The sequence below is a fragment of the Lolium rigidum genome, chromosome 6, assembly GCF_022539505.1.
Source record: "Lolium rigidum isolate FL_2022 chromosome 6, APGP_CSIRO_Lrig_0.1, whole genome shotgun sequence".
Taxonomy (NCBI): domain Eukaryota; kingdom Viridiplantae; phylum Streptophyta; class Magnoliopsida; order Poales; family Poaceae; genus Lolium; species Lolium rigidum.
The window spans coordinates 353,812,407-353,821,573 of NC_061513.1; positions in this window are offsets into that span (position 1 = coordinate 353,812,407).

Here is a 9,167-nt window from a genome sequence, read left to right on the forward strand (position 1 = left end):
ACGTGTTGTAGCAGTACTCGGCCCACGCCAGCCAGTCCACCCAAGCTCGTGGACGATCCCCGGTGATGCAGCGCAGGTACATGGCGATGATCTTGTTGACGACCTCGGACTGGCCGTCCGTCTGAGGATGAAACGCCGTGCTCATGCGGAGCTTCACGCCTGCCAACCCAAAGAGGTCCCTCCAGACGTGACCCGTGAACACAGGATCACGATCACTGACGATGGAGGACGGAAACCCGTGGAGGCGAACGATGCCGTCGAAGAAGGCGCGTGCCACGGACGCCGCCGTATAGGTGTTATCACCAGATTTTGGACAAATCCAGAGGTGGGCCGGGCTTGGAAGATTACACGTGGAAGATTTCTGAAGCGGCCTGGCACGAAGGGTTTGGGCTGAATTGCCCGTGTATCTTTAATTAGTAGTTTATTATCTTAGATAAAAGTTAGAGTTTGTATCGTGCACGAGGGGATATTCCCACATTAGAAAGTCCGCTGGACTATAAATATGTACCTAGGGTTTATGGAATAAAACAACAACTCACGTTCAACCCCAAACAAACCAATCTCGGCGCATCGCCAACTCCTTCATCTCGAGGGTTTCTATCAGGTAGCGACATGCTGCCTAGATCGCATCTTGCGATCTAGGCAGCACAAGCCCCACGTTGTTCATGCGTTGCTCGTACTGAAGCGCTTTTGATGGCGAGCAACGTAGTTATCATTAGATGTGTTAGGGTTAGCATTGTTCTTCGTTTAAGCATGCTTACGTAGTGCAACCCTTGCATATCTAGCCGCCCTCACACCTATCTCAGGTGTGGGGGCGGCACCCCGCTTGATCATTATTTAGTAGATCTGATCCGTTACGATTGCTCCTTGTTCTACAAGGATTAGTTTAATATCTCGCAATAGTTAGGCCTTACAAAGGGGGAGGATCCGGTGGCACGTAGGGTGGCGTTCGCAAGTCCTAAACAGGATGTTCCGAGGATCAACTTCATGTTGGTTTTTAGGCCTTGTTTAGGATCGGCTTACGAGCACCGTGCGTGGCCGCGAGGCCCAACCTGGAGTAGGATGATCCGATTATGCGGTGAAAACCCTAAATCGTCGTAGATCTCATTAGCTCTATCTTGATCAAGCGGGACCACCAAGTATTCGTGCACCCCGTACGAATCATGGGTGGATCGGCTCTTTGAGCCGATTCACGGGATAACCCGAGAGCCGATCGAGGCTCGTATTTAACGTTTACATGTATGCCCTGCGGGAAACTAAGCGAGGCATCCCCATCACCTTCCCGACCGGGTATAGGTCAGGTGGCACGCCCTTGCACTTCGCATCGCCGCGTGTGACCGAGAAGAGCATTGCGGGCCGTCGCTCGGAGGGGTCTCGGCCGGCCGCAGCTCTAGGCTCTTCCCGGCTCTACGGTGTTGACAAGGCCGCTGCCCGCCGGTGGGTTTTGGCAGTCAACACATTCTGGCACGCCCGGTGGGACAATCGTCTACATCAACCACATCGCCATCTACATCTGAGATGGCGGACGGCACGCCCGTCACCTACGAGGAGCTGCCTGACGAGCTCAAGAAGCAATACAACGAGATCAAGGCCACCCTCGAAGCCGACCTCATCGGCTCCTTTCAGAGAACCCGTTCCCATGGCATCAGATGGAAGGGATTCTCGCCTCAAGGTGCACTCGATGGGATAGACCTCTCTGCCCGTCGGAGGAACGCACCGGGGACTGCGGCAGGAGATCAACTACTTGGTGGCTCACTCGCTACATCGCCACTGCGAAAACTTGGTCAACGTGTTGGAGCGTGTCGCTCGCGCGTAATCCGGGAGATCATGAGCCACCGGTACTCGCCGTCGGGACCAGCTCTCGGGACTCATCAAGGAGAGTTGCCATTCCGGTCCCGTCCACCGCTGCCATATGCGTTGGCAGCACCTGCTGAAGTGCCGACTACACCGGCATTCCTCGTCTACAAGATTGGTGGTGACCCTAGTGACTACCAGTTCTTGATGGAGGCGCCTAAGGAGATCCCTCAAGGATACGCGTGCACGTATGTGCCGGATTATGGTAACTGGGCACTCACAAACCAGGCCACAACGTCTGGGACTCCGGCGAAGACGGGAGAAACGTCAGCAACAGAGCTTGAGAAGCAGACGTGGCTAACGAAGTACGCCACACCGACGAAACTCCCGAGCCCAGCTCCTGCAGTTGGCTCGGAGCTGGAAAAGCAAACATGGCTGGCTAAGTACGCCACCCCGGCGAATCTTCGGAGTGCAACTCCTACGGCCAGCACGGCGGATCAGATCGGTACCATGCCGAGAGACCGGTTCGGCATGGTGCCGAAAAGAAGGGCGGTCGGCTATTCCAAGCCGTACCCCGACGATTACGAGATGATCCCGCTGCCACCTAAATATCGGCTCCACGACTTCTCCAAATTCGGTGGATCGGATGGCTCCAGCTCCATCGAGCACGTCGGCCGATATTTGGCTCAACTAGGACCGGCTTCGGTGTCGGATCAGCTACGCGTGAGGCTCTTTTCACGGTCCCTCACGGGATCGGCTTTTGGATGGTACACCTCGTTGCCGGCAAACTCCATCCGAGTCTTGGAAGCAATTGGAAGAACGAGTTCCATATGCAATACCATTCGAAGCTTCCGAGTCCGGCATTGCCGATCTAGCACAACTACGTCGAAGCGCGGGGAAACGGTGACAGAGTACATCCGGCGCTTCGAGAATCTTAGGAACCGATGTTATTCGGTTCGTATAAGCGAAAAGGAAGCGATCGAGTTGGCGATAGCAGGCCTTGCAACACGGCTCAAGGACATGGCCTCCCAAGCAGATTATCCCTCGGCGGCGCACATGGTTCGAAACTATCGGCATATGAACAGCGCCACCCGGACCTGTACCAAGACAAGTTCAAGCGTGCGATAGTCATGGTCGATACGGAGGAAGGATGAAGTGCCTGCGGGAGACCAAGAAGTAGCGATGGCTGAGTGGACTCGGGGAGGAACCCCGTGTCCCGCAAATGGGTAAAGCCACCGGGGCCGCCCGGGGATTTGATTTTGACGTGACCAAGACTGAACAAATCTTCGACCTCCTGCTCAAGGAGAAACGGTTGACGATTCTCGAAGGTCTCAAGTTCCCCACGGCGAAAGAGCTGAACGGAAAGCCGTACTGCAAATTCCACAACTCGCTCTCCCATGCCACCAACGACTGCAGGGTGTGGCGTCGGCACATCCAAGCGGCGATAGAGAAGGGGCGGCTAATTTTCAACCGATACGCCATGAAGGTCGACACCCAACCCTTCCCCGCCGTTAACATGGTGGAAGTCACCTACCCGAGGGTTGCCGGCCAGGTCCCTCGTTCAGCATCAACATGGTAGGACACGGGAACCACTCGCGGCAGAGATGGAGATGAGGGCGAGCTGCTCTCATAGCAAGGATACGAGAGGAGGCCGCTCCACGCGATCGGCTCCGTCATGATGGCAAGCGCTACGTCACGAGAGGGAGAGGTGAAGAACATAAGATATCAACGGCCTCTCTCGATCACCTCCTCAACAAATATGTGAGTCGGTATGACCAACGCCGACGGTCCAATTATGATGATAGAGGAGATCGTCCGGCTAGAGAAGCCGGAAGACATCGTCGGCGAGGATCGCGATGAGGAGGAGCACGAGCGGCTGTGCCACGGAAACATCAAGGGAGCAAGATGACAACGCCGGACATCGGGACTGCCCCTTCTTCGGACAACTGCTGGGATTCGGGAATGAGCCGATTGCCCACAATCGGCAATTGCCCGAATGCAACAAGAAGAAGAAGGAGGCAGCCAACGTGTCCGTGTTCGAGCGCCTAGGGCCTCTCCCGCCACAAAGCAAACGCGGCTGAGTCACCTCGTTGGGCAGATCTTGAGGATTCGAGAAGACGAGGGAGAAGTGGAAGAAGACAGGTACCACCGGCCAAGGTGGTGCCCTGACGGACTCAGCCGTTCCCAAAAGCGCAGGGTTCAGCGATTGCGCGGCCTGGAGGAAGCCGAAAGGTTATACCTGCATACGCTAAGGAAGGCACGGCCTGATCTGGCTGCAAAGGTTCAGCGAGCCCTGGATGAAGAGGGTCGTCCACGGAAAATGGAGTGGCGCCCTAAACAGAGGAAAGCCGATGATGAGACATCGGCTGGCACAAACATGGTACTCGTCTTGCCGACAGAGCTTAGTGCTCCACGAGTTTACGATGTACTCAAGGTGGATGACGAGCAAGCGCATCAAGTCGAGAGGTTGGGTTGGTTTTATCCAGCCTAACCGAAGTAGCAAGATTAAACCAATGAGCAAACCAGGCGAGGCTGATCCTTGTGATCGGCCCCAAAAATTTATGAAGGGAACTTACAAAACCTTCAACGAGCAAGCAACGTGGAGGCCGATTCCAGCAATCGGCCAAAATTATCCTCACCCACCATTCTGCACTGGGTTCAACATGTTATCCAACGAGCCGATACCATCAATTCTCTTGACGAGAATCGGCTCGGGGGGCACCGGGTAGATAAAATCGAGGATATGCAACGGAAGCATCTCATCTTCGGTGATGGGTATTGGAATATGGGGGCCGATGCACGAGTCGGCCGTAAAAGAAAATATATGAAAATTCGAAAATTTTCGAGCACGGCCGATGCGGCGAGACATCGACTTAAGGATATGAAAGCCGATGCATGGCCATCGACTCAAGAGGAGTAAGCATTACGATCGGAGGGTCAATGGAGCACAAAGGGAGATTTTTTATGAAGGAACTCCTCAGTGGAGTAGTTTGGAAGCTCAGATCCTCTCTTCAAGAACAATGTCAGGAGCAGCCTGGGCGTGCGGATCAGGTCAAGGATGGGTCGCATCAGACCCACCAAAGGAGAGGAGCCGATCTAGCTAGCAAGAACTGAAGAAGCTCGGGGGGCAGCTCACCTTGAAGGCTCTCCGCTTTGGGGAGCCGATTTATGTTCAGTGCGGCTGGCTCTGCATAAGAAGCTCCCTCAGATATGATCGAGCCCAGGTCCATACAGCTAATTTGCGTATCCTCGTCTCTGTCGTGCCTTGGCTGAGACTCGGGGGGCAACAGGCCTATGAATGCCTCGTTCTTGAGAGCCGATTAGAGTCGCCTCGGTTGTTGTTGCATCATGATCGTCTCGGGGAGAAGCTGGGAAGGAAAAGCCGTCGTACGGTACGAGGTTTGGACCGTGCTTGGTGCTGCGAGAAAAAGAGGGGATTGGTTCCTCAAGTTAGCCGATGAATAGTCATCGGCTGCGAGGCTACAAAACGCCGCGATTGAGAAAATCAATGATGACCCGATTCGTCACTATCGGTCTTGGTGTGGCAAGCGGAGGGATGGAGATTGGATTAATGAAAGGAGAAATTGGAAGAACAGTTCTCATTAATTCAAAGGAGCAGCTTTACAAGAAGAGCCGATGGCTCTCAAAAGAGGGATCTAGTGCCTAGTGCACTGCTACGCTAGTCCTATTCTACTAGTCGTCGCTGTCCTCATCGTCGCCGCCGTCGGGGTCGTCGGCGCTGCTCCCAGGGAGCTCCTCGCCATCACTGCCCCAGCCGTCCGCTGGAGCCTCCTCCTCCTCGTCATCATCATCGTCCTCGCTATCCGCCCAGCCGCGGAAGCGCTTCGTTGGAGGATACCCGATGGAGGCGGAGGAATCATCTTCCTCCTCCTCGTCTTCTTCCTCGTCGTCATCGTCGTCCTCGCTGTCCGCCCACATGCGGGAGCGCTTCTTCGGCGGGAGCTTGGCGGAGGGGGAGGCCTTGGCCTTCGCTGCTTCTCCTTCTTTCTCCTCCTTGTCGGAGGAGAAGGGATTCACTGCGGGGTGAAGGCTGTCCTCGTTCTTCTTCTTCGGCGAAGATTGGGGGAAGAGGTTTGAGAAGGAAGAGGAAGAGGAGGACATTGCTACAGGAGGAGAGGGTTTTTTGGTGCCGATGGCTGGGACAGAACAGAGGATAAAAAGAGCTAATCAGTCGGCACAGTTAAATAATGAGAAATCTGGTGAAGGTGTAATGCCTTGCGGTTTCAAGAGTCAATGCCAGCTATCGGAATTTGCAGAGAAGCGGAAGACGGGCATAATGATGACGGATGCTTGCAACGGCTCTGCTCTGCCACGACATGACTCTTCGAAGGGAAAGCATAATGATTTTGGAAATGTTATTTCCAAAACCAGAGGGGCATGTGTTATCACCAGATTTTGGACAAATCCGAGAGGTGGGCCGGGCTTGGAAGATTACACGTGGAAGATTTCTGAAGCGGCCTGGCACGAAGGGTTTGGGCTGAATTGCCCGTGTATCTTTAATTAGTAGTTTATTATCTTAGATAAAAGTTAGAGTTTGTATCGTGCACGAGGGGATATTCCCACATTAGAAAGTCCGCTGGACTATAAATATGTACCTAGGGTTTATGGAATAAAACAACAACTCACGTTCAACCCCAAACAAACCAATCTCGGCGCATCGCCAACTCCTTCATCTCGAGGGTTTCTATCAGGTAAGCGACATGCTGCCTAGATCGCATCTTGCGATCTAGGCAGCACAAGCCTCACGTTGTTCATGCGTTGCTCGTACTGAAGCGCTTTTGATGGCGAGCAACGTAGTTATCATTAGATGTGTTAGGGTTAGCATTGTTCTTCGTTTAAGCATGCTTACGTAGTGCAACCCTTGCATATCTAGCCGCCCTCACACCTATCTCAGGTGTGGGGGCGGCACCCGCTTGATCATTATTTAGTAGATCTGATCCGTTACGATTGCTCCTTGTTCTACAAGGATTAGTTTAATATCTCGCAATAGTTAGGCCTTACAAAGGGGGGAGGATCCGGTGGCACGTAGGGTGGCGTTCGCAAGTCCTAAACAGGATGTTCCGAGGATCAACTTCATGTTGGTTTTTAGGCCTTGTTTAGGATCGGCTTACGAGCACCGTGCGTGGCCGCGAGGCCCAACCTGGAGTAGGATGATCCGATTATGCGGTGAAAACCCTAAATCGTCGTAGATCTCATTAGCTCTATCTTGATCAAGCAGGACCACCAAGTATTCGTGCACCCCGTACGAATCATGGGTGGATCGGCTCTTTGAGCCGATTCACGGGATAACTCGAGAGCCGATCGAGGCTCGTATTTAACGTTTACATGTATGCCCTGCGGGAAACTAAGCGAGGCATCCCCATCACCTTCCCGACCAGGTATAGGTCAGGTGGCACGCCCTTGCACTTCGCATCGCCGCGTGTGACCAGAAGAGCATTGCGGGCCGTCGCTCGGAGGGGTCTCAGCCAGCCGCAGCTCTAGGCTCTTCCCGGCTCTACGGTGTTGACAAGGCCGCTGCCCGCCGGTGGGTTTTGGCAGTCAACAATAGGGATGGCCGAGGGCGATGAAGTGCGCGTACTTGGAGAAACGGTCGACCACCGTGAGGATGACGGACTTGCCGCCAACCTTCGGCAGCCCCTCGATGAAGTCCATGGAGATGTCCGCCCATACCTGGGACGGCACGTCCAGCCGGTTGCGATAAGCCCGCCGGACGGAGCGTCTCCGTCTTGTTCCGCCGGCATGTGACACACGCTCGCACCCGCCTCGCACCAGGACGCCATCCCCTGGAATGTAAAAATCAGCGCGGAGACGGTGCAGGGTTTTCTGGACGCCCTCGTGACCTGCAGAATGCGCCAAGGACAAGGCCTGGTGGCGCAGGTCTCCATGATCCGGCACAAAGATGCGGCGCCCATGGAGGAGTAGTCCCTCGTCCAGGCGCCATGGCGCGGCCAGCTCGCCGTCGGCCAGGCGCTGGCGCAGCTGCTGCGCATCCGCGGCCTCGGTAGTAGCGCGGCGAACCTCGTCGATGAAGGCGAAAGATGGCCCGGAGTGGATGCAGAGGGCCGCACCGACCGTGGGCGCGTCCGCGGCGTCGTCGATGTCGCGGCGGGACAGGGCGTCGGCGACTGTGTTGAGGCGGCCGGGGCGGTACTCGACGGTGAAGTCGAAGCCGAAGAGCTTGCTGATCCACTGATGCTGCGGCACTGTGGAGAGGCGCTGATCCAGCAAGAACTTCAGGCTGTAGTGGTCCGTGCGCACACGGAACGTCCGGCCCCAAAGATACGCCCGCCAGTGGCGCACCGCCTGGACCAGCCCGATCAGCTCGCGCTCATATGAGGCGAGCTTGTGGTGGCGCGCGGCGAAGGGGCGGCCGAAGAAAGCGAGTGGCCCCTCGCCTGGTGAAGGACGGCGCCGAAGCCGATGCCGGAGGCGTCGCAGTCCACCACAAACGGCTCGTCGAAGTCCGGCATCTGAAGAACGGGGCCCGTCGTGAGTGCCCGCTGCAGGGCGGCGAAGGCCGTGGCCGCCTCCTCGTCCCAGGAGAAAGCGTCGCGGCGACGCAGGCGCGTGAGAGGCGCGGCGATGAGGCCGAAGTCCTGGATGTACCGCCGGTAGTATCCCGCGAGGCCCAAAAATCCGCGAAGAGCTCGCGGCGACTGGGGCGTCGGCCAGGCGGCGACGGCGGCGACCTTGTCCGCGTCCATCGCGACACCGGCGGCGGAGATGACGTGGCCCAAGTACGCGACGGAGGTCGTGCCAAACGAGCACTTCGAGCGCTTGAGATGAAGACGATACGCTCGAAGCTCGTTGAAGATGATGGCCACGTGCTGCAGGTGCTCCGCCCAGGATGCGCTGTAGATCAAAATATCATCAAAGAAAACGAGCACAAAGCGTCATAAGTAGGGGCTGAGCACGTCGTTCATCAGGGCCTGGAAGGTCGCCGGCGCGTTGGAGAGGCCGAACGGCATCACCAAAAACTCGTAGTGGCCATGGTGAGTGCGGAACGCCGTCTTGGCGATGTCGTCCGGGTGCATGCGCACCTGATGATAGCCCGAGCGCAAGTCGAGCTTGGTGAAGAAGCGCGCGCCATGCAACTCGTCCAGGAGCTCATCCACGACGGGGATGGGGAACTTGTCCTTGGACGTGACGGTGTTGAGGGCGCGAAAGTCGATGCAGAAGCGCCACGTGCCGTCGGTCTTGCGCACAAGGAGCACGGGGCGCAGAACGGCGACGTCGAAATCCGTATGATGCCCTGTGCTAGCATGACCGCCACCCGGCGCTCGAGCTCGTCCTTCCGCAGCTGGGGGTACCGGTACGGCCGCACGGCGACGGGCGCCGTGTTCGGCAGCAGG